The 27,041-nt window shown below is 38.8% G+C and overlaps 1 protein-coding gene across 3 annotated transcripts in view; it reads left to right on the top strand.

Moving 5' to 3' along the window:
* LOC136863781 (oxidized purine nucleoside triphosphate hydrolase) overlaps nt 1–27,041 on the top strand; it is a 122,169-nt gene that overhangs the window by 27,778 nt on the left and 67,350 nt on the right. The window lies entirely within an intron of this gene.

Below are 27,041 nucleotides of genomic sequence, written 5' to 3'. Positions count from 1 at the left end.
CATACATTCAGTCAGGTGCTGGAAGGTTGCCTGGGGAATGGCAGCCCATTCTTCACAGAGTGCTGCACTGAGGAGAGGTAGCGATGTCGGTCGGTGGGGCCTGGCACAAATTCGGCGTTCCAAAACATTCCAAAGATGTTCTATAGGATTCAGGTCGGGACTCTGTGCAGGCCAGTCCATTACAGGGAAGTTATTATCGTGTAACCACTCCGTCACAATTCGCATTTTGTCGCACTTCCATTTATGTGTAAAAATGATTTTATTCCACGTTAGAATTACCGTAGGCTTGGATTCAGTACAAGATTTAAAAATTTGCATTTATCGCAAATGAGATTTTTTCAGGTCCCTACTCACAGGTATTCCAGAAAGTACTGTCATGCATCATAAGAAATACCCATCTGTATTTTCACTCACTGAACTCATACCACTCTTATCTTACTACGGAACAGCCATTCCAGTCGCAAAAAGACCATTTTCTTCCAATACGTCATGGCTAGTTATTAACTGGCCTAATATCTGTCCTGTTCACACTGCTGAGTACATAGGATGTGTATGACTGGACCCTTGTTGACCACGCGTTTGAACTCAAGAATGCAGTCACCACGATTAATCGAATGAAAGTATTTTTAACAGTTACAATGGATGCTGTATGCTACATCAAGAACTTGAATATTCGTATATAGATATATGTAGGAAGTTATACTTCAGTAGCTGGAACTTTTATATAATTTCATGTATGTGATAACTTAATGATAATGTCATAGTGGTAAGAAAATACCTTCAGTGGAAAAACGACCAAGTAGGCGTACAGAGGATAGAGAGGAACCTAGTATTAGCACTAGCAGGCCTGATAGCGAAGCCTTGACTGCTGATTCATGTGTTGCGCCTAAAAGACAAAGATTAATTAGGTCTTACATCACTTAAAATGTTTCATTTGTCCAAAAGAAATTAATTGATCGTGACTTACTTGATTTATTTATTTTAGTTTACCAGCCCTTTAGTATTGTTGAGGATAGAGGGTTTTCTAAACTTATGAAGTGGATCCCTGGCTATGAATTTGTAACTTTTTGATGATAATAATAAATAAAATCATGAATAAAAATATATAAATAAAATTACTCAAAAACTTAATAAAATTAATAAGCATAATTAACCGAAATGTCCGTAGTATGGGCGCCAGAGTTCACCGGAATGGATCCCTCGAATTTAGATAAGAGCATGATAAACTGTATATCCCGGGGCGTGTACACAATGCTGCGTACTGGTACATCTGCTGCAGGCCTTACCTAACCTCCTGAAAACGACTAATTAGGTAGGAACTGCACCTAGGTTCATCAATAACACTGATTCTAAAATAGCTAACTATATTCTTAACAAATTCCGTGCATGAGCACCTCATCAACATACAATATTATACATATAATACACACATAAAATATTGCTGGAAGACTCCATATTTACAACAACAACAATAATGAAAATCGTGGGAAAACGAAAGCGAGAACTAAGCTACCATTTGTAGATAGTCCGATGAACAATGTACATGTATGAAGATAAATACCCTTCACTGTCTCTATATCAATTTGACTTACCGATTCTCATAATCGGCAGTTATCACATCACACAGATACTGTACCTTGTACTACTGTGTTCACATATTTTAACACTTGTTGTAAAGATATATACACACGTCTGTCGATCCTCAACATAAATTATGGAAAGTCTGAGATAGCTTTCACCAACATATAATGCTAGGCCGCCACAAGTGCTACAATACTTAATGCACAAGCACTCTCCACAATCAGCCACTTTCCACGAACATAACAAGACTACGCTCCACGAACGTTTGAAGTCCAGTCCATTGCAGCCCGTGTCACTCCAGTACCGTGTATCAGCACCACTTCCTTCCCGTACAGTGTCAGTTGTCGTTCCTTCATACAGTGTTACTGCTTGTAGTTGTAGTTATCTTCCTTCTCGTTCCTTTACAATCCCTTCGGTTGTCGCCGTATGATCAACCTTTATAGACATCAACATCCCCCTCCTCTCAGATGATACGTCTGGATTGGTGCTTACCAGCCAATCATGAGTGAACCTCTTGTCAAGACCTTGTTCCCAAGAGATAAACAAACTCTGGGGTTTGCCTCGGATGAGTCAACGAACTTCCCTAATACAACAACAAGCTCATCTCATCAGGCTGGGATATATACATGACTCACGGAATATCCCGACACAAGTACATCACAACAAACACTGGGGTATCCACATGACGCAACCAAATTACCAGAGTTATTAAAGCAATGTTTTCCCACTCGTGCAAAACAAATTACTCATACCTACATATGTAGATATCTTCCAGCTTACCAATATAAATGGCAAAATATACAAATGGAATACTGAGAATAATAATGATAATAATAATAATAATAATAATAAATCGAATACTGACACTAATATCTCTAACTTCTACATATAATTCGGGGGTGTGATATATGTACTATCACAAATTACCTGGTAGAAAGACTATTTCAAATGTGATGATTCCAGCACTCTATCATGGCTAAACCTTTTCTTCAAAACAGGTGGCTGTAATGAATATCTAATTCATTGTTGTTATGAAACATTAAGTGTTGTCATAGGGGATCATTTAATGCAAGTACAGTGCTGGGCACCTAAGATCAGCTTGGTTGGCAATAGTTGGGTCGCAGTGATGACAGATTTAAATCATGTGGTTGCGATGGTGAAGTCTGGATTTTTGAACATATGAAAGCGAAAATATAATGATTTACAATTCTTAACATCAAAGTATGGTGCTTGAAAGGAAGCAAAGCTTTTTCCTGCACTTGTCATAACCCGATGGAATAGCTGGTTTCAGGCTGTCTTCTATTTGAGTGCTTAATTTACTGATGTTAAATTTTTCAAGATGTCTGACATGAAAGATATCAACAATTGTGGTATTAAGTACCTGACTGACCTGAGTGACCGAGAAGTGAATAGGCTTCACTCTAGTGATGAACAGAAAAACGCACAACTGTTTGGAGAAAACAGTTTTCCGGTGGAAAACGAACGATCTGTTTTTAAAAGTTCCACCAGACAATTTTTCCTTCAATACAGACCACAGTTTGTCTTTTTCACTGTTCGCTAGTGAGTAGACACTGATATAACGTTGAACATACCCGCGCGTTCGGAGCTATTTGGCCGGAAATCGGCATTGTTCGGTACTTAACCACTCCCATTTCCTCGCTGTCAAATCGACTGTTTGTCTCGTATTTATTTGGCAGTGAGCCAACGGCTGTTTGGAAAAGTAGTTTTTAGCCGAACAGTTCTTCAACGTTTTCGCTTATTGCTGGTTGCGGGCTGTTGGCGGGTAATGTACCGGTGTTCTCAAGCCTGTTTTCAAATGGGACGGTGTTAAGTTTGCCGAGTGCTGAGCGAGGCGATTTGTTTTACAACATGTCAAAACGAAGCGAGGTGTGGAATTAATTCACGAAAAGTGACAATGATAAGGTGCTTTTCACTATCTGCAAGCAACTTATTTCTTACAAATCAACTATTACAAATTTGAAAGGACATTTGAAAAGAAAACATATAGCAATATATACTGAGCTAACGTGTCATAGTGTTAAGGAAATACCTTCAGTGGAAAAACGACCAAGTAGGCCTACAGAGGATAGAGAGGAACCTAGTATTAGCACTAGCAGGCCTGATAGCGAAGCCTCGACTGCTGATTCATGTGTTGTGCCTAAAAGACAAAGATCCAGGCTATGAATTACATGGTAGAAAGACTATTTCAAATGCGATGATTGCAGCACTCTATCATCAACAGTTTTCTTTAATAAGAGACACAGTGACGAATGAAGCAGTGAGTGTTTGCATAACAACCGATTTGTGGACATCGTTAGTTGCAGAGAGTAACATTGCCAAAACAGCGCATTACATTACGAAAGAGTTTTCCTTCAAGACGGTTTTACTGAAGTGTTCTAGTTTTTCTGGAAGCCTTATGTCTGTTGCATTGGCAAACGAAATTAAGTGCATACTATCCGATTGGAAGCTGCATGACAAGTGAATTTTTCAATTTCTGATAACGCTAGTAATATAACAAACGCTTTTAAGGAAATTCTAAAGTGGGAACACTATGGCTGTTTTGCTCATTAATTAAATTTGATTGTCCAGGGTTCTCTTCAGGAAATGCAAGTCACCATTAAGAAAATAAAAAAGTTCTCAGCTACTTCAGAAGTTCGCTAGCAAGCGAAAAACTACTGAAGTACTAGATATCAAGTGGACATGCAGTGCCTAAACGCCTTTCCCAAGACTTCACGACGCTGCGTCGATATGTAGAACTTGAAGAAGCTATCAGGGCCACTATTGCCCTACTAGATAAACATCTGCCCGTAATAACTGGCAAAGAGTGGCAAGCTTGTCGTCAACTTTGCAATGTGCTTGCTCCGTTTGAAGAAATGACTAATTCTCTGAGTGGAGAAGCATATATGACTGGAAGTTCTGTGATTGTGGTCACCAGGTGCCTAAAAGGTATTTGCGAAAAACTCAGGCAATCAGCCGAGTTCACAGAAGGAGTGAGCGCTGTAATTGCTAGCCTTATTAAAGGGTTAGAAGAAAGGTTCAAGAACGTTGAACACAACAGCACCTTTGCCTTATGCACTTTGTTAGATCCACGCTATAAAGACCACGTTTTTCAGGACCCTACTGCACTAGATAACGTCAAAAAGAGGATGCGTAATGTAGTAGTGGACCTAATAGAGATGAACGCCCAGACCAGCGAGAAGCAGAATATTGACATTCCATCCTCCTCAGTTCCATCTACAACTGGTGCATTTCAGCCCTCTTGTCCAATGAGCGCTTGGAGCATTTTCAACGACATTATTGGAGATAAACGTCCTCAAATCAGCCCTCTGACACAAGCCAACAAGGAACTGGATTTGTATTTGAAAGATGACATTTTACCTCGTGTAAATGAAGCAGGGGAATCTAGTTGCCCCTTAGACTGGTGGAAAAATCACCAACATATGTATCCCAATTTAGCACAAATATTAATAACAAAGTGTAACATAGTGGCCACTTCAGTGCCCTGTGAAAGACTTTTTTTCCGAACTGGACTGATTGTTAATGAAAGGAGAACAAGGCTGTCATCAAGACAGGTAGAAATGTTGATGTTCCTCAATGTAAATACAAAGAGTTAGTGCTTGAGTATTTTTCATAACGGGTATCATGTGAACAGAATAATAAAGTGTAGCATAGTGATCACATCAGTGCCAAATTGAAGACCTACTTTCCCAAATTGGATTGGTAATTAATGCAAAGCTCTCACAAAAAGAGGTTGAAACATTGATGTTCCTTAATGTAAATATGAATAATTAATTTTTAAGTGTTTTCCTAATGTTGGGCATCTTATGAATACTCTCATTTTTGTGTGTGTGTATTTATCTCTCTTATCTATAACATTCTGTAACTTCTATTTTTTACAGTAGTTCTCGTTGAACAATAATCTTATAATGTTGTATGATGAACGAAGATGCTGTATAATAATATTGCTATAGATACTTCACTAATAACAGACTGATTACCAAAAATTCCGGGTGTGTGGAACCATATCGATGAGCAGACCGCCGCGATTACAAAACGCTAATGTCAGTTGATAGGCTAATGATAAATAAATATCTTTGAAACTTCTATTTTAATTACAGACTATATCCTTTGCTTAAGAGTGGAGTCTTCACTCATCTTATCGTTCTTCTCGTGTATCCTTCAAACAGGTATTTCGTCAGCCTTCAGCTTGTGCTGTCTGCCTAGACATTACGAAACAATTTAGATTGAAAGATGGTGAAAGATCTCATTTCCTATCTCGCAGCCCCCTTGTGCATGTGACTCACTCGTCTTTCACAGTCTCGTTATGAACGAATGACCTGTTGTATTCAAACTGTTTGGGAAAACAGTTGTTTTTAACAAACAAACAGTTCGTTGGCATTTTCCTAAAACAGCAGAAATGACCACCACTACTTCACTTCCACATGGTTTTTGTCACAGATTATGCAGCTGAATTGGTTGAACTCTCTACTGAACTTGAAGGGTCTCTGTATCCTACGTCTCATCTCCTTTACCCCAAACTGCATAACCTTGATGCCAGTATTACCTGCATTTGTGAGGGGAATTTTTCTGCGGCAATTAATGATGCTTTGATTAAGCTTACTCCTCTACAGCAGGCTGCATGTAGAGACACATTTGTCAAAGCTGCTCGTTCTTCACAGTGCAAGCTAGCCACATTGAAAGCTAAAGACCCCAACCATAAGCATTTTGTTTCAATTTCTCAAGCTTTGTATCCAAGAAATGTAATTTTGAATAACACTGATAAATTAGATGAGCTTGAGAAATTGATTGGAGTAACAGATCTCTCACAAAACAATATCTGGTCTGGTTACTGTTCTCTGAAACATGCAATTCAAACTCAGATGAAAGAAAGTGAAAAATGTGATAGCATGCTTGCATTAACTGCAGTTCAGACAGAGTATAGCATATTTGCTGTCTTGAGTTGTTCTGGACCCCAACGAACAATGTAGATAGCGAGCGCGTGTTGTCTCATTACAACACAGTGGTTACAGACAGACGGTGCAATTTAAAACAAAAGCAATGCCGAAGTACTGACACTGCTTTCGTTTGAACAATGAATTTGTATTGTGTGTGAACCAAGGACAATAATTGCACTTCATAAACTTGGAATCGTTAAAATTAATAATACCATGCAATTATTTTAACTTTGTAAATACTGTAGATGCTAATTTTGGAAAAAATAGGTGCTAATTTTGAAACAGATAGATGCTAATTTTTCAGGTCCCTACTATGAGATATATCTAAAGGAGAAGGTGCTGAAAATCTGTGTGAGAGGAATGAGTTCCCAGGTGATGGGGAAGATAATGACACTTGCACTTCCAGTCAATGTTGGTGGTTCTTTTGACAGTGAGAGCCTTTCAGAAGTAGAAAATGGGATAGGCCAGAAAGCCCGCACAGTTATTGTGACTGGTAAGTCTTCCCTTGATGGCCGACCTAGGAGGTCCAGAATTTATGGAAGTTCCCAGATGTTCTGGAATGTCTTGGAGTTCGATGGGCAGATTGTGTGTACTCAAGATGACAGAATAAGCACACGTGTGGGTTCATCCGACTTGAATAATGAGTGATTGATGAAGTGGAAATATTAATTGTTGTTCATTGGTCCCATGAAGGGCTTAAAGAAATGTTGATGTTCGTGAAGAATGTCAGTAAATTCAGACATGAAACATCTCTTTAAAAGACCTACACTTTGAGACAAAAATCAAATAATTCAAATAAATCAAATAATATTGCAGTTTAATGTCAATGAAATCAAATTCGCATCTTGTCTAAACAAGACTTGCATTTGGTAACACATGAAAACAAAATATTTAATGTCCTAAATGTTCGTAGACTTTGAGGATGTGAATGACCTTTGAGTCAGTAATCACTGTATATTATGTGTAAAACAGTTTGGAGAGTTTATTCATAATTGAACACAGCTAATTACTGAAGAAATATTATTTACAAACTTTATACAACACGCACTTTGACTGGATACTCACAGTTAAATGTAATATGTGTGAAATTAGTCTCGTTCACACGATGATTTCACCTTCAAATGTAACACTACTAGAAGATGAATAGTTCAGTGAAACTAGTTCCATTCACTTGACAGATTGAATCTAAAAACGTAGAACACTAATCTTAATTCGTTTTTTTTTTTTTTTTTTTTTTTGCTAGTTGCTTTACGTCGCGCTGACACAGATAGGTCTTATGGTGACTATGGGACAGGAAAGGGCTAGGAGTGGGAAGGAAGCAGCTGTGGCCTTAATTGAGGTACAGCCTGGTATGAAAATGGGAAACCACGGGAAACCACCTTCAGGTCTGCTGATAGTGGGGTTCGAACCTACTATCTCCCAAATACTGGATACTGGCCGCACTTAAGCGACTGCAGCTATTGAGCTCGGTTAATTGAGTTTTAATAGTGAAATTGGTTCTGTTCAGATGATGTTTAGACTCATAAATGACAATGATTTATTTTATGTGAAGATTAGCACTGTCTAAATGTTACACAGTTCAGTTTGGAAAATGAATAATGTAGAGTTATTCCTCTTGATGGTTGGTATTTACACAGTTAAGTTCATAAATAAATGATGTGAAATTATTCCACACAGTTCAGTTCATGAAGTAACCTAAATATTCGACCTCTGATTTATGGTTGGTGAAATTCTAGGTTTGAATTCAGTTCGACACATTTTAATTCGTGAGTAACGTAAGTATTCGATACACAGGAGAAATTCTAAGTTTGATTATACTAGGTTACAAGTAATGAACTTTGCAACACGCATTACCGGTCCGTCGTCCCATCCTTCCACTCTCCTTCCCCTCACCCGCTGTTTCCCCCACGCAACACAACATCAGAACGGTCGCCATTCAGTGTAGAGGTCAGTACCGACCCAACCTGATCTATACAAGCACAAGGCTGGAGGAAAGAGGAAGTGAGTGATATTAGTATTATCTTTTACTTCTACTTCATTTCTTCGTTCTTACACTCGGCTTTTTGGTTTCATTTTTAGATCCTGGCTATACTTGTATTTTCCATGAAGAAATTTTATGGATTTTAAAACTTCACTTCATTTCCAGAAGCATGAAAAATAGAACACCAATTAACAGTCTTCACAAGTTTAAAGTATTCCTCCAGCCAACCAATAGTTGTGTTAAATACGGTTGGACCCACACCTGTTACAACTAAATTTATCCAAGATTGGAGCTATGAACATTTTAAACATACATTTTCATTGCATTTGTTGATTGTATTTTATCTCAATATTTTTTTTTGTCCCTGTTTTTGTATATGTCTTTCATCTTTCATGGCAAACGTGTATTGAATAGGTGGACTTAATACAATTAAATTCTTTTAGAATTTCACCTTAGTTATATTTGGCTATTAGCCACTTCAAAAATGTTTAAGTACAGCACAAAATTCACTCAGAAAGATTCAAAGATCACCGGCTACATGGCTAAGTCATAAAATGAAATTAGGTGAAGGGTTTGTTCTCATCAGTAATTGCAGATTTCCATCAACTTCATCGTTTTGTCATACTGACATCCACCAGCAGCCAGCCTTACAGGTCTGACTGTGGAGTAAGACTGTGCCGTTGGTCTGTAATCACAGCTTATTGATACTAAAGTTGCGGACTGCAGCTGTTTCTTTCAAATATGTGATAGTACACATATCACACCCTTGCACCGTATTTAGAAGTGAGAAATATTATTATCGTCAGTATTCAATTTTTTATTATTATTATTATTTTTTTTTTTTTTTTCAGTGGTATATTTTGTTCTTAAAATTTTATGCTGGAAGTCTACATATGTGGTATGAGTAATTTGTTTTGTACAAATGGATGGGAAAACAGGGCTATTTTCATCTCGGGAACTTTGTATGAGTCATGCGGGCATCCCAGAGTCTGATGAAGTGGCCTTTTTGATGTTGTAGTCGGAAAGTTCCTATGACTCATGCGAAACACCCCAGAGTCCCTTGATGTTGTTATTGCCATGTGATCCAGGAGAGGTTCAGGGCATGGTCTTCACAAGAGGATCTACTCGTTATTGGCTGGCCAGGATCAATCTCGATGTATCACGTGAGGGAAGGAGGACGTTTAGGTCTATATAGGCATGTGATCATTCGGCGAGGAGGTTTTACATGTAGGCTATTTCTCTTTCTGCCTATGTGGTTTTCCCCTGACCCTTCAACACCACGCCTTAACACTACCTAACCAATACAAACTCTTGCCGTGGTAGTGAGTCTAACTCGGAAACCGGCAGATACTCCTTGTATCACTTCCCACTATTCCCTGCTATCTCTTTCTTCTTAGAAATTAATAGCATGTCGGAGGCCATGTGGATTGAGTCGATGGTCATGGCAGGGGAGCGGCCTATGGGGGGCCCCTGTAAAAAAAAAAAAAAAAAACGTCGAGGAGGACACTGGTACACTGGACAATACTGGACTGGACTTCAAACTTTGTTGGAACGTGGTCTTATTGTGTTTGTGGAACATGACTGACGTACAACAGTCGAGTGCTTAGACACTGGGTATTGTATCACTTGTGGTGGCTTGGTATTGTATGTTGGTAAAAGCTGTGGAGTGCTATATCTCAGACTTTCCAGAATTTACATTTTAGAAAGACGAGCGTGTGTTGCTCAAGTGATTGTTTCTTTAAACCAAGTGTTAGAGTCAGTGAACACAATATTATAAAGGTGCAGTATCTGTGTGATATATTAAGTGCCAATTATGAGAATCTGCAAGTAATGTTGATTTACAGAGACATTGAAGGGCACTTATCTACGTATACAGTATGTACAAATGGTAGCTTGGTCCTCGCTTTTTTGTTTCCCACTGTTTTTGTTGTTGTAAATATGGAGTCTTCCAGCGGTATTTTGTGAGTGAATTTATGTACATAGGTGCTCATGCATGGATATTTTTCAGAATATAGATAGTTATTTAGAATCAGTGGAGTTATTGATGAACTTAGGTGCAGTTCCTACCTATTTAGTAATTTTTAGAAGGTTAGGTAAGGCCTGAATCAAATTTACCAGTACCCAGCATTATGTACACGCCCTGGGAAAGAAAGATTTATCATGCTCTATAAAAATTCGAGGGATCCATTCTGGTGAACTCTGGCGCTCATACTATGGACATTTTGAAATATTAGTTTTATTGTTGCCATTGATGCTTTCACGGCCCGTGCTTATAGACATGATACTGTATAGGCTTTTGGGCTTATGCCGTGTCAAGAAAATAAGGTAAAATTCTTTACGTTTCGCAGAGAACTGTGCTCTGCGTCATCAGAAGAAAATCGTGACTGTCTACGAGATAGGCTTCTTATTTTTATTAATTTATTCAATTGTAATTGTGTTAGTAATTTTTTCAGTTGTTTATTCAGATATTTTGATTTAGATTACAATTTATACCCAAGCGTGAGGCAATTAAGTATTTTATTTTATTCATATTAGATTATTTTAATCATATTACAGTGGTTATTAATAATAATTATTATGATTGTTTACTATATTACAAATGGCACCTAACGTTGGGCTGAATGATTGGTACATCTGTTAGGCTTATAAGCGTAGGTGCACTTGTCAGGTGTGGTTGGAATTCTACAAACTATGTCAGTGAAGTGTTTCGTATGTATTTTGGAGTGTGAAGATATGTTTTAGCGAGTTGAGTATTATAAAATTGAGAAATAGAGAGGTTGTTAAGGGAGCCACTGCTGGGGTCAGTGGTACAAATCCTGATCACTCCATGTGAGATTTGAGCTGGACAAAGCGGAGGCGAGACAGGTTTTTCTCCTGGTACTCCGGTTTTCCCTGTCATCTTTCATTCCAGAAACACTCTACAATATCATTTCATTTCACCTGTCATTCATTAGCCATTGGCCCAGAGGAGTGCGACAGGCTTTGGCAGAGAGCGTCGTTCCTATCCTCGCCGCTAGTTGGGGCTTCATCCATTCCATTCCTGACTCGGTCGAATGGCTGGAAACAGGCTGTGGATTTTCTTTTTTCAGAGACGTTACAATTGTTGGTACTATGAATCAAGATACGATAGCTCAAAATAATTTCACCACATCGAGTCTATCTTATTTAAGTGAGAGTAGTGAAATAGCTAATAGTAGTAAAGATCAATCGGCAACGATAGATGAGGAAGAGAATAATCCAACTCAAACTCAGCATGTAGGGGTTGATAGGGAAACGGATCAAGAGAAGGCTTCCATTCCTAGTATACTTCAGTTGCTATTTAATCAGTTGTCTAGTATTGACAGTAAAATCAATAACCAGAGTGTTGAATTAAATGTTGTTAACAGTAAGATCGATAGTGAGAGTGATGAATTGATAGAGCAAGGAGTTAAATTCAGTGAGTGTTGAATTGTCTAGTAAAATTGATAGTTTAAGCAGTGCTGTGAATGGTAGAATAGATTAATTAAACCAGATGTTTGATCATCAAAGCAGGAAAATTCAGGAAGTCACCAATAAGATAGAAGATCAGTGCTTGGAACCGACTGAGAAAATTGAATGCCGATTTAATGTAGTTAGGAAGGAGTTTGTTGAAAGCAGCAAGGAATGTGATAAGAGAATAAAAATAGTGGAAGATAAAGTCGAAGAAATAGACAGAATTAAAACCAATCAGAATGTTTTAGCGAAGCGTATAGATGAGAAGAATGAGAAATTGGAGAAAGACCTTAAGTCGGTAAAATATGACCTCAAGCCAGTAGAAGGAAATGCCAGAATGGTAGTGGAAGAAGGTATTAAAGCATGTCATATGAACACAGTAATAGTAATAATTAAATTAATGTCGTAATGGTCCACCTTTCAATACTATGATATGCAATATTTTTAATTACATTAACTAGGGACTAGTTTCGGCCTGGGCTGGCCATCTTCAGACTTAATGTAAAACATCTAATAGCTAAATAAATTTACATACTGTACCAGGAACTGTTTATTTTAAAGTTGCCGGTATATTTGGAGAAGGACGGCATTAATATGTGCTCATGTGCCCGACATCTTATGTGAGCTCGATACGAAGTTCCTCGTGGCAAGCAGGACACGTCACGAGCGATGAACCTAAGGGTGATGTCAGTGCCACATGTTCTAACTTTTTAACCGATGAAGAGTCCGACTCATTGGCTGAATGGTCAGCGTACTGGCCTTCGGTTCAGAGGGCCCCGGGTTCGATTCCTGGCCGGGTCGGGGATTTTAACCTTAATTGGTTAATTCCAATGGCCCGGGGGCTGGGTGTTTGTGCTGTCCCCAACATTCCTGCAACTCATACACCACACTTAACACTATCCTCCACCACAATAACACGCAGTTACCTACACATGGCAGATGCCGCCCACCCTCATCGGAGGGTCTGCCTTACAAGGGCTGCACTCGGCTAGAAATAGCCACACTAAATTATTATACCGATGAAGATACAGAAATGAGACATACCTCATCGTGTAGCTAGTGTTAAGGCAAACATATGTCAATCTCAACAAATTCCATCAAGGCGTTCAAGAGATATAAGCGAGAAAGAAGCCACATTTCTCCTTGTGACGTGGCGAGTAACCTTGGCCTTACAGAATATAAGCAGCGGACCGGACCGTAGCAAATCAATTCAAATCCTTCACAGCTTGCTCACCTGTCATGCTGCTCGCGACAAGTGAAGTTGAACTCAGTGTTCATTCTGTGGGAACGTCCTAATACTTGTATAAATTTCGACAGCAAGTTGACACTTAGTTTATGTGAACACCAGTGAGTAACTTACAAATTGTTGGACTTACAATTCGTCAGGGACATTCGAACTTCGGAAATTAACGTGTTTATAACATCAAAGTCATAAGACTTGTAATATTTCGCCAATATTTGAACTTACCAAATATCTCGATTTTCATGTGAATAACTTTAACAAACTTGAAGTTAGCACGACTACTTTAAATTGTAGTGGTCTTGAACTGTTTCAACCTAGAACATGGTGAGTGTAGGTTTGCAACACATTGACTATTCTGAACCTAAAACACTTTAACTTGTGCATAAAGACTGTTCGCTAATCATCGTAACAGACTGTACCATTTGAAACAACCCGTGTGAATGGACTGTATAATGAACTCTAAATATGCCGTAATACATTACGCATACTTCATAATTCAGTGACATTGTGAATTATAGGATTCATACACGAATACTTAAGGAACTGTGATAGTGAGAAGGAACATTACGATATATTATGAGAGGGAGCTGTTTATTTATTTCTTTGCTGTGAAAGTGAGTCATGATAAACTGTGCTTCGAATGAGAGTTATTTCTGACAAAACGGACGGTGTGCAGTGAGTGTAAAGATGAACTATGCATAGAAATGTGTTTTCTCATTCTCCAATTATCGCAATGTATGAAAAGGAACAGTGCTTCAACACATTTCTCATCTACTGAATGGTGATTATTTCTGAAACAGTTATAATCAGTTCTAACAGCACAAATCAAATAGTTTTCATTTCAACATAGGACACTCTATCAGTGGCCTAGTCAGATGGACTTTCTCGTGTTAAAGTCACTCGCTTATTAACATGAGAAATTCTGACTCAAGACGATGGAGATCGACGGAGATTTGATACAGATCAACGCGGAACGTTGACTTGGTACTACAAGGGACAGTTCCAGGGACGTGGTACTATGGAACATCCTGGTGCTTTCTGTTAGCTGAGTTCCAGATTTCTGCTTGCAGAGCAGTATTCAACAGTTCAGGCTCAACAAGAAGGCATATTTCAGGTGATATAAGTATCTTTTCATTCAGAAACATAATTCTGGCTTTTAACTGAACTCTTATAGACAGTGTCATTGCTGACAAAGAACATTAACTCAATTCAAAAGCTCACCTACTTAATATTTTTATAAACTTGGAAAATTAATGCTTTACAACACTTAAAAGTAAAGACAGACTTTTAGAAGACAGTGTGCTCTCGTAATATCGTATGTTCTCACTTGTTGGAACTTCAGAATTTCAATTCAGTGCTTCATTCATAGTGAAAGCGTAGCATAAACTCTTAAATTGCAATATTCACATAAAATGTATAATAAGTTACGTAAAATAGGACAATACTTAGAACTTTATACCAGAAGATCGGATTTAATTTCAAGTGTTTTATATTTCAGTACAAATAGTTTGATGTGTTCACAAGAAGGAATTACAAAATTTACTTCATTTAATTTACATAGAAAACATACTCTGATTTTATTTAGCGTATGGCCCATACAATCAAGTTGAGTTCAGAAGTAAATTATATACATATTTACATAACAAGAAAACAATGAACAAGAAAAGGCTCCCTACAACTGAAAGTCAAGAACATTGATCCACTGTATTGCTTCTGGAGTTAAGGTGTTTTTATTATAATGGTAGGCAACTTCCCTACTATGAGTCTAAATTGAGTTGTGCAGCTATCATTGCGGTGTCCATGAAGTTAACCTCTCATTGCGGCTTGTGGTGTGTGGCCTATTGTTATGTGTGCCTCATATTAATTGCAAATGTTATACCAGACACAATGTATCTGTTTTAACCACATCTTCATGTGCCATCCTGACAGTGTCCAACAACATTTCAGCTTGATGTTAACAAGCACTATGAGAGCATTTCATTTTATTGCATTGATATATGTTGAAACACCATCTAGCAGTTCTGCGTCAGCTGGTGGTTAGTTACAGCGGCATCCATACAGCTAACACCACTCAAGTAGATTTGGTGATTGACTACAGGATCTACATTTACCAGTTCCCGTTTTACAATATTGAAATTGTAATGATTAGCAGTGATGGAACTAACAGTTCTATGAATATTAGTACATGAAAGAGTCTCGATGATGAGCGTACTCAAGATGCTAAGAATTTAGAGCCTTGTATATTTATTCATTTGTTTTGTGTCAAATGTGTGTATGTACATTTGTTTAGCTATGAGGTGTTTTACATTAAGGCTTAAGATGGCCAGCCCAGGCCGAAACTAGTCCCTAGTTAATGTAATTCAAAATATTGCATATTATAGTATTGAAAGGTGGACCATTACGACATTAATTTAATAATTATTATTGTGATTACAGTTCAGTACGGATCAGAACCATGAAGTTTATATCCTATGATGTCATGTGAAGTTAAGGCAGGAGATCAGTGTAAACCAAGTAGGCAGCAGTATATGTAAGTAGGTACGTATGTTGTACAAAGGACTCTTAATTACAGAAGTTTAATGGTCGGCAGTTTAATGCGATGGAATTCTTGAAAACGGTGGAGAAACGGTTTTCCAAGATTCTTGACGATGGTTTGATTGAGTGGAGTGTGGTTGATAAGATTTTGGATGTTGCATTTGTTGGAGAAGCGAGATCTTGGTTCCAAGTTTATAGACAGAGTATCTTGAGTTTGCAGGAATTTAGGGAGAAATTTAGTTCAAAATTTTGGAGTGACATTATTCAGGGAAGGGAAAAGTATTAGATGTTATTTGGTAAATATAGACCTCACGAAGGTGTGTCTATGATGAAGTATTTCTTGGCGCATGTTCTGTTCAGCCAGAATATTGAAGGTCTAGCATCGGAGAGAATTACAGTCCGCCAGATGTTGATGCACAGTAATCTCCACAGAAATTTTCGTCAGCCAGGTGCCAGGAATGAGTACCCGGGCGGGGAATACTACATAGAAAATTAATATGATAACATTTCATTGGTATTCCCTTCGGGGCATTAATAGTAATATCAGACAGGTAAACATTAACTGCAAAATTATGTTATTTCAGTGTTATTTTCATGAAGAAGACATAAGTGTATTTTGAACTTCTAGTGATCTATTGCTCGTTCATAATCATGTAACATCGGAACTTACCACTTGGTTGCTGCGGAGTGTCATACGCGCCTGTGATGTTATGCGGCATCGAATTCGCATACAATTTCACGCTAATCCATACATCGCTCGAGCACATTTCGTGAAAGTCAAGTTATACGTATCAACTCTCATGTAATTGATGCAGTTAGGCTGTCAATAATGAAAATTTATCATTTATAGAAACGATTTTACAATATTTACATTTTAATTTGGAGCACCCAGTGGCTCAAGTACGTATTAATATTATGTAACTAGCAAATGTACCCGTGCTTCGCTATGGTATTCTACATTGTATTGGAATATTGAAGTAAATACTGTACATGCAGTTAATAAAATTGTTTTAAAATTGCATGTCTCTTAGCGTTAGCCGAGAAACAGCATGGGAAGGTACCCATACGTTGTTTCCATTGTAAAGTGTTTATTACGGATTTGTGATGATAACGGCAGGCTCACTTGCCTACTGCCATTTACAATCGAGTTGGGAAGTTTACATTATAATTGCAGGCCCCGTTGCCTACTGCGCGGTCACAATTGATTTTGGGAGTTTTCGTTACAATTGCAGGCCCCCTTTCCTACTTCCAGACAGATTACAGTTAAGGTGTTTTTATTATAATGGCAGGCAACTTCCCTACTATGAGTCTAAATTGAGTTGTGCAGCTATCATTATAATGACAGGCCCCTTTTCCTACTGCCAGCCAGCTTACTGCCAGTCACACCAAGTTGGTGAGTTTCCATCAAAACAGCAGGCCACTATGCCTAATGCCAGTCAGATTTTATATGAGTACATTTGTTTATAATGGCGGGTACCCTTGCCTACAGCTGAACTCAATCGGATAGGGGAGTTTTAAACAAAACTGCGTGCTCCCTTGCCTTCTGCAAGTCAAATCGAGAAGTGAATTATTCATTACAATGGTAGGCCTTCCTTACTAATGCCAGTTACACAGGAGTTGGAGAAGGATCCCATTCCTACTGCCAGTCAAATTTGGTGTGGGGAGTACTGATTACAATAGCAGACACACCCTTTCTCGATCGCTACAGATCAACATCAGTGAATATATATAGATCGACATACAAAAGTATATGCATGTTTACAATATTGCAAACCTTCATTTACAGATTAACTGCTGCTAAACGGTACGTCATATCGACAAAAGGATTGTCCAATAAGACACCGGATTTAGCAGCCTAAATGGCTGGTCCTATGATATATCATCTATTCATGGGTCAGATTGAGATAGAAATGTTGACTGGGGTAACATTTTTGTAAGATTATCTCACATTGCATTACATTTCGGATAATTATGTGACAGCTACATACATAGCATTTGGCTCACTTATGGCTACTGGGTGGGCCAATTTTCGTGTAGAGTTTGATGATTCTATCTTTTCTATAAGTGATTAAAAGTATGAATTATGCATGTGAAAAGTTCAAATTTACTTAACATTGAGAAACAGAGAAAAATCAAATGTAAAAGGGATACAGATACGACAAAAAGTCGTAAGACCAAGGTTGTAGATCACTCCAAATTGAACGGAGATTGTGCCATCCGTTATGTGATAGGACTTCCCAAAGGTCTGCATCATCATTAAAATTGCCTCCATATTTTGATATTCTTCAGGGATAAAAAGTTAATAATTTAAAGATCTTGGAAATTTTCCGACCGTTACTGGCTGAAATGTATAATTGTGCCGAATTTCAATTTTCTTGTTCGTCTGGCAGATTATGCCGCAATCTGGATTTTGGGCGAGGAGGGTAAAAATTAGGACTTTCAGGAAACTAAATCAAAAAAATATGCAAATGGTCATAATTACCCCTTAAACGGGTAGCTGTACGAAAATTTTGCCAAAATAGTCAATGTACTGTACCATTCTGTTCAATTATGAGAAAGGATATTTAACGCTAAAATAAGATTGCGCAACAGGACGCCGAGTGTGAGGGCGTGATGCTATACAGAGCACGGGAATTTAGAAGGTGATTCCCTAGGCAGGGTGTGGCTGTGTACGAGCAAGAAAGAATATATGTGAAAGAGAGAAAGAGAGATAAGATTTTGTTATGAGAAGCCCCCGCGCCACCCTAACAATATTTTAAGTGGGAGCAGACAGGTTCGGCACATCACGGGAATTGAGCCATATTTCCTCGATTTGAAGGTTTTCCAGAACAGTAAAAGGATGGAAATTATCGCCAGAATTTTACGAAGCCAACGATACGTCAAAGTCTGTTAACAAATAATTAGATATATAAATACGTAGTAAGCCGACCACCGTGAGAAAATATTTAGAGGCCACATGCCGATCTCAAGTTGTTTCCCGGGGCTTCCCAGGGCGTCGCGTGGGTTCCTGCCTTCTATAAGAGCTGAGAGATGTGGATGGGGGGGATCAGTCGACGATCACGTTGCTGCCCGTACGCGTCGCGCGTCTGCATGTATTGCGCCAGAAACCTTTGTTTAGGACAAAGACTGTGAGTGATGAGTGCAGTGCGCTAACTTTGATGCAGTGGATCGGCGATATAAACTTTCTGGTAATAAAAATCATATGGGTGGTAATATTTAGATATTTAACAGTGAACCTGCGAGTGACTAATTAATTGGCAATAAAGGAACGCTGTACTTATAGACTTCAATATGAAGCAGTAAGGGCAAATCTTGCGAGGTGCAGAGGAAGTGCAAACAATAAGCTAAAGAAATCTGTACTTATTTCTGCTAGACTTATGAATTTGAATCAGACGAGCGTGAAAGCATAATAAGTGACTCGAAAGGTTTGGTTGCTGGAAGCAGATAGGGGATATAGTGCACGAGCTCATTAGTATACGGCTACATGATAATAGGGGACAAGGAGTGTTAACGTCGCAGATTGTCAGTATTGCGTTCTAGCTTCAACTTTGAATAAAAGACCGGAATGATGTGCTGTGAATAAATTAGGCATTTCATTATAGTGAAGGCCCGGGATGTGTTCCGAGGGACGTGTGGTGCAAGATCTTCGGAACGTAGCTTCAAGAAGACGTTACCCTGAACGAGTCATCCCTCAAGAAGAAGGCACCATGAACCAGCTGTACGTGGAGACCGGACCCAGAGGATCGACCCAGGACAAGGCCGCTACCATGATGGGCTGAACAAACACAGCCTAACCCAGATGGAGGGAGGAGGAGCTCATCATAATGATAGATAAGTGAACCATATGTCTATAAGCATGTAATAGGATTGGGGTGTTACGCAGAAATAAGAGAATCTAAATTTGTAAATATTAGTATATGATTTCGTTGTAGCCTATCAGGCTGTGTATTAAGGTTATTTTGATGTACTTTAATCGTAATATATATATAGAATTTTTTTTCTTATAAAGCACACAACGATATAAGTTAGATCACGTGACATGTAGTAGAGTGCCTTGTAGGACGTGAGTTCGTTTGAGTGTATTTGGATCCGTATATTCCTTGGTGTCGGTCGTTGGATAAGCTTTCTTGGACGATTGGGTTACTTAGAGTAATTTACCATTTCATTCTTTGGGGGAAGGGTAAAGACATCTGCGTAACTTAATGTTTGCATGCTAACTGTATTTGAATAATATGCATGGCTTCACTTATGTGACTTTAGTTAAAATTAAGCTATTACGTAGGCGGTGGCATTAAATTGGTGACTCTGTCTTGCTCTGCCAAACACGGGCTTGAACCGCAGACCTAAGGTTACTATGAACCCGTCGTATAGATTGACGATGTTGATTTTATGGGGTGTAGTATGATAGAATACTTTATGTGATATAAATGAGGCCCGTGGTGGTTTGTTAGTGAAGTCGGATACATCGAGTGAGATGTGTTTCCTCACTTATTTATGTGGCCATTGCTTTGTCAAGCGTAGATAAATAAAAGCCCCTTTGTGAGCTTAGCTCTGAGAGCCCGAGAACCAGGATACTGGGTCACAGGCAATCGGTGTTTACAAAAATTTTTGGCGAGGGCGATGCCTCTCATGGCTAGACGAAACAGGTCAATGCACGGCCCGCACCCTGGGGGAAGGCGCGGCCATCTTTAAATAGCCTGGGTAATGATGACATTCTCCTTCTGGCAGAGATGTGTTTGAGGACAGAGTTGCTTCTTTTATTTTATTTTTTTGCCTTTCTTTCCTTTTCAGTTACGCATTCATATTGTTGTGTATTATACATAAATTATCTTGGTACTACGTAATTGATAGCGATAGTCTATCTAGCAGACATAACGAGTGCTTGGTGGGCATGAGTTCACATCCATAATGTTGAGAGATATGGCTATAGTGTATGTATCTTAGTTGTTGTTTATACATGTTGTGCTACTATTTAGCTGTATATATTCTTCCCAGGATGGGAAAGAACTTTCAATAATAGCTTTATTCCTGCGAAACATCTCTAATTCTACCATCATGTCTTATTATTTGTAGGTATAGGGGTGCTGTTCCATGTAGGGGACACGTCCTTTCCTTTTTGGGTTCACTGATCTACTCCTCTACACAGCATCATCAAACAAGTGTATTTTTTTGTCTTTAAAATCATAGATGTAAGCCTTTGGGGCATTTATTTTTGGCACTACTGGTGCAGTTATTGTAAATAACCTGATTTATGAATACAGAAACTTATGCTCAAAAATTAGATAATAGAGAAAGTGTTCCTCATTTCATAGTTTAATGTAATTGTGCAATTTTCCTACCATACTCTCGTCACAAGAACCCTGTAAACAACCTTCTGCCGACTGCAGTTAAGCTGGTGCATTTATCTAGTAACAGGTAAGAAGGTAAGTTCGGTCATGTATTGTTGTTATGCCCTGTAGGGTACAGTACAGGCACACAGTCGTTACGATTTTATTTATATAGATAGATAAGGAATCTCCTCCACGTACAACATATTTTGGGCTATGTCTGCTGCATTTAACATGCAAAACCGACCATTCATGATATCTCCCTTATTAATCCTCCTGTCGAAAAAATGCACATGAAAATAAAAAGTTTTAGAAATGGATTTCCATCAAGTTGGGAAGATATCCAATCAGTTTGGTCTTGTACTGTATATATTGTGGAAGAGTAAATCACCATTTCGGTTACCTATAAACTGTCAGTCCATTCCGGGAGCATGAAATGATATTGACCTTCAAAACCTACCTTTGGACAGGTGGATGCTAAATATAACGTTTGATTCAAATATCTTCATTAGTTTTCAAGTTGTAAGAAATATGCTTAATACACACCTGCTCTTGAGTTAAGTCCGGTGCGACCTGTACCGAAAAACGGTCCGTTAATGATATCTCCCTTATTAATCCTCGTATCGAAATGATGCAAATGAGAAAAAAGGTATAGAAATTAATTTCCATTAAGGCAGTTAGATTTCCATCGAGTTTGGTTATGTATATTTTGTGGGGGTAAAAAATCACGTTTCGGTTTTGTATGAAACCCCAGTCAGTTCACGGATTTAGAAACAATATTTGCCCTGAAATGAAATGGCGTATGGCTTTTAGTGCCGGGAGTGTCCGAGGACAGTACCCGCCAGGCTCAGGTCTTTCAATTTGATGCCCTTAGGCGACCTGTGCATCATGATGAGGATGAAATGATGATGAAGACGACACATATACTAAGCCCCCGTGCCAGAGAAATTAACCAATGATGGTTAAAATTCCCGGCCCTGCCAGGAATCAGACCCGGGACCCCTGCGACCAAAGGCCAGCAAACTAACCATTTAGCTATGGAGCTGGACAATATTTGCCCTAAAACCTACCCAAGGACAGGTGAATTCTAAATATGAAGTTTGATGGGGAAACAAACAAGCAGACAGACACACAGACACCAAAGCTAAAAATATGCTGATGGTCATTATTACACCTGAAACAGATAACTGTACGGAAATATCGCGAAAATAGTCAATGTACAGACACACTCTAGATGTGCAGACCTTTATTTCGAGAGTTACTGCTTTAAACGGACTTCACCATCAGACGCCTCCTTCAATGTTCTACATGGCTGGTTCCATGACATCTTCTCGTATCTCCTATATTTCTGCTTTGATTGAGTTAGAGTCATTGAATGGGGTGAAATTTTGTACAGTTTTCACATACTACTTTACATTTTTGATACTCATGTGACAGCTAGAATCATAAAATTTGGCTATCAAATGGCCACTGTTCATGTGAATGTGCGTGCCGAATGTCATGATTCTATCTTTCCTGTAAGTGTGCCAAATGATAACATATACGTTGTACCGGTTACGACCTGTACATAAGTATTTTTTTGAGCATAAGTTACGTTTATTTACCACGCGTAATTTTCCGAGCGCGCCTGGTTTGTTTACCAGCAGCGAGGACCAGCTAGCAAGTGTATGACGACTGTGAGCTGTGACGTAGCCACAGGGGCTAGCTAGACCGCCCACTCGTCTCAACACGTGTTACCAGCCTTGACTGGTATTTTCTGGATTCCACGTCACTTGTTCTAGAGAGTTCGATGGAGAAAATTTTGAAATTTCTATAATAATGATGCTAGCGAATCGAGCGATATGTCATCTTGTTTCGGATCACCTAAACGTCCCAATGCTCAAGTTTCAAGCAAATCCATCGAGGGATTTGGGAGATATTCAATCAAACCGTATTATGACGTAGACATCCCGGATTGAATAAAAGGAGGACCTACTGTAGCCTATTCAGACAGTCTCAGCTGAGTAGTCAGCGGGGACACTCTTGCTGCTACTATCATCGTGGAACTCTGTCATTATACAAGTGTGGGAAGACGATTCTTCCAAGTACTATAAAGTGGACTCATAAGACTTCGAGTGTTGTAGAAAATTTTCTAAGTCTTCGTAATTGAGCTTAGAATATTTACAAGTGTTAATTAAATGGACTTGTATTATTTACGTGCTTTCGAGACTGAAACTTTTCTAAGTGTTCACTAAATGGACTTGTATTATTTTCATGTGTTCGAGACCAGAACTTTTCTACGTGATCATTGAATGGACTTGTATTATTTACGAGTATTCGAGATTGGAATTTTTCTGTGTTCGTGAAATGGACTTGTATTATTTACGTGGAATATTTACGACTGTTGAGGAACTCATCCTTCTAATAGACAGTGATTGATTAACATTGCTAGTGATGAACTTTAACTTTCCAACGGCTTTAAACGAAGTTAGGATTTCACTTACATTTACTCAAAGACTTGTACATTTGCCAGTGTTGGTTTAAAAGACTTATAAATTTCGCAGGGAATTTATTTATGTGGAAGGACTTGTGTTTTCGTCAGTGATCACTCAAAGACTTTATGAATGAAGACTTGCACCTTCGCCAGTAATGAACTTTGAGTTTAACTATAATTTCACAAGAAGGGACTTGTATTTTTCGTTGCCAAAAGTTATTCAGGGACGAGGATTTTCCTAGTGATGAACTCCAAATTATTAATACCACTCATATCGTTCTAGGAGTGTTGGAAGTCTTGATGTACAATTATCAAGAACTCTGCTTATAAGTTGATCATCCAAGGTTTTCATGGACTCAGTGCTACTAGTGACTTTGGGAACATCAATCCTCTCTCAGTCTCATTGGGCTGAGGTTGTACATGACTATCTACAACATCGCCTGGATCACCGGGGTTCAACCCGGGCCTCAGAGTTCGAGACATCTCTACTTGCCGTCAATCCAGACAGTCCAGCTGCCTCTGTCTGGAGTATCTGGAGTCCCTGGAATCCCTGGAGTCTTCTGGAACGTGCTTCAACCAGCTTGGCTTGGTGAGCTGGAGAACCCGAGCCATGCTATTGGAATACGAGGAAGACAATCCATTTCTACTTAGAGGTGATGTGCAAATTCATGACTTATTTGAATAAACTCTTGTGCAATCAGAGTCAAAGTTTTTCTGTAGATAGGACCCTACCTCCTGTACCGAGCCCTAGCTACAATTAATCCAGTTTTTCGCCCTGAGAACTTTAGCCATGCTACTTTAAAATTTAATCTGAGAGTCGGGCTCTTTTACTGGTACAGAGAGGGGGAAGTATACGTGGCACCCTACACGTAGGGGCTCGATAGCTAGGTCAACAGTGCTATCAATTAAGAGACAATTATAACACCCTGGACGTGGTGTTCTATTTTTCTTTGTTTGCAAAGTGAAATTTATGCCCTGGATGTGGCAAATTATTTGTGTTTTATGTGTTCTGTGTCATATGGTTGATTTCTATGTGCTGATATATGATGAACTGAGTGCTTTTGAACTTTAAAGCCATTGATATTTCAATTTATATTTGAAATTTGCTAAGTGTCACATATTGAAATATTTTCATTTCTCTCAACACGGAAAATATATTAGCAGCAATTGAAGCCCTTAGGCTTAATATGAATGAAGTTAACGCCAATTTAGAGACTAGGCTTACTGCAACATGTGCTAGCTTAGAGCGACGCCTCACTGAAACTAATACTAATCTTTCTAGCTTGGCTGAGGCTAATGTGCAAACTAATGCTAATCTTGCCAATGTAGACCAGCGTTTAAGTAACTTAGCCCAGGCAAATGTGGAATCAAATACCAACTTAGATAGGCGAATAGCTGAAGCAAATGCCGAAACTAAAGCCACTCTTGCCAACCTAGATAAGCGGTTAGTTGAAGCTGACGCCAGGTTAGATAAGCGTTTACATGATGTGGTTCAATCCCAATTTATGGAAATGAACACAAAATTAGAGTCTCGTTTTGAGCAAGCAAGTGTTCGAATAGAAGAAAGATTCACTGAGATCCACTCCCAATTTACTCGCAATATCGAAGAGATTAAAAATACTATTAAAGACCAAGTCTTAGAAGCTGTTAAGGAAGATTTAAAGAAGGTTGCTCCTTCCGTTCAACAACTTTCACGGGGCATTGAAGAATTCAAGGCCGAATTTCAGGAGTCTCATGGTCAGCTTTCGCAAATGCAGGTCAAAATTGTTTCCGTCCAGGATACCTTAAGGGAGACAGTTAAGAATGACATTTCCAGAGTTGGAAATGAAGTTGCTCTATTAAAATCTAAACAGGGCGAGTTTGACAAACGATTCACTCAGCAAGCAGATAATACGACCACACAAATTAGTCGTATTTGCAAAGATGTGGGTGAACTTAAAACCGAATTGAAGAACGATGTCAAACAGGTCGAAGGAGTAGTCCAACTCCAATTAGGAGATGTCAAAAGTAATCTCGAACAATTAGCCACTAAGGTCGTTAATCTTGAATCTCGAGATACTTCCAGACCTATCTCTAGTTCGATAGAAGGAGTCGAAGGAACGTCGTACCAGACGACTATTGTTAAAATCCAAGAGGAAAAACCCCCTAAATTTTCCGGTAAAGAAGACTATACTGCTAAGGAATTTCTCATAAATGTAGCGGAATATTTTCAAGAACATAAGATTGGCGAAGATAGAAAGCTAAGGACAGTTGCCTGATTACTAGAAGGCAAAGCTCTTTCTTGGTTTTCCGTATTCAAGTCCAATTTCAAGGCATATTCTGATTTTGAGAAGGCGTTAATTGACCGTTTTTGGAACGCAGAAACGCAACACCTTATCAAACTTCAACTGTACTCGAGAAGGTATAACACCTCCATCAATACTTCTCGATACGCAGACTTTCTACTATCCCAGTTGAAGAAAATGCAATACTTAGATCCTCCTTTGCCTGAGAAGGAACTTATTCAGGTTATTACTTTGCAATACCCTTCTCACGTCCAATAAATTTTAGTAGCTGCTAACATACAGAACTTGGATCAATTCGACGCTGTATTACGACGTCTGGATACTGCTCATGCACAAGGCACTTTAAAGCCGAGCAAGAATAAAGACATAGCTGCTCACCCAGTGCAGGTTAATGCTTCTGAGCAACCACGTCAAAGTCCAGAACGAATGGATAACAAGGAAGAGAGAGATACTCAATCATCACCTCCGCGGTATAGAGGGTATAGAAAACGCCCATACCGTAGCCAGAGGCCATACCCAACCAAACCTACTTGGTTGAAACAAGAAAGAAAACAAGAGAGTAGAGACTCAAATAATCCGGACTTACACAAACGATGGAAGGAAACACAGGACTACCTCCATCAGTTCAAACAAGAGGGTCATCAACCTGGAGCGACTTCTCTTGAATATCAAGAATATAATAAGAGAAACAACACCTTTGGACAAAGTCCAGAATCCACGGGTACTGTTACAAAAAACAAAAACATAAATTTTTCCAAAACAAGATTGCCTGAAAATGAGGAGGTCGGGTCATTTCACGTTGATATAATTAATTATCGGCACATCGATGATGACTTACTGTTTGAGGACGAGTCACCTATTCGTCAACAGGTCCAACGAGGTTTACCTATAATTAATATTACCATTGGTGGAGTCCAAGTATCACCATTGGTGGACTCGGGAGCGCAAGTGTCCCTGATTGCTGACAAACTGGTAACATTGATTAAGGATAAATGTGATCTTCTGATTTTGCCAGTTACACTAGTGAAGATCAAGGGCATTATTCCTGACCGGAATATTAAGTGCAAGCAGCAAGTATTCCTTGAGTTTACCATTAATGAGGAAGTGTGTGAACATTTCTTTTTGATAGTTTCGCCTATGAAATTCAACCTTATCTTGGGTTCAGACTTTTTGTCTAAGTATAAGGCTAC

Source organism: Anabrus simplex, chromosome 2 (genome assembly GCF_040414725.1).
Source record: "Anabrus simplex isolate iqAnaSimp1 chromosome 2, ASM4041472v1, whole genome shotgun sequence".
NCBI classification, from domain to species: Eukaryota; Metazoa; Arthropoda; class Insecta; order Orthoptera; family Tettigoniidae; genus Anabrus; species Anabrus simplex.
This window is presented reverse-complemented; position numbering and strand designations above follow the sequence as displayed.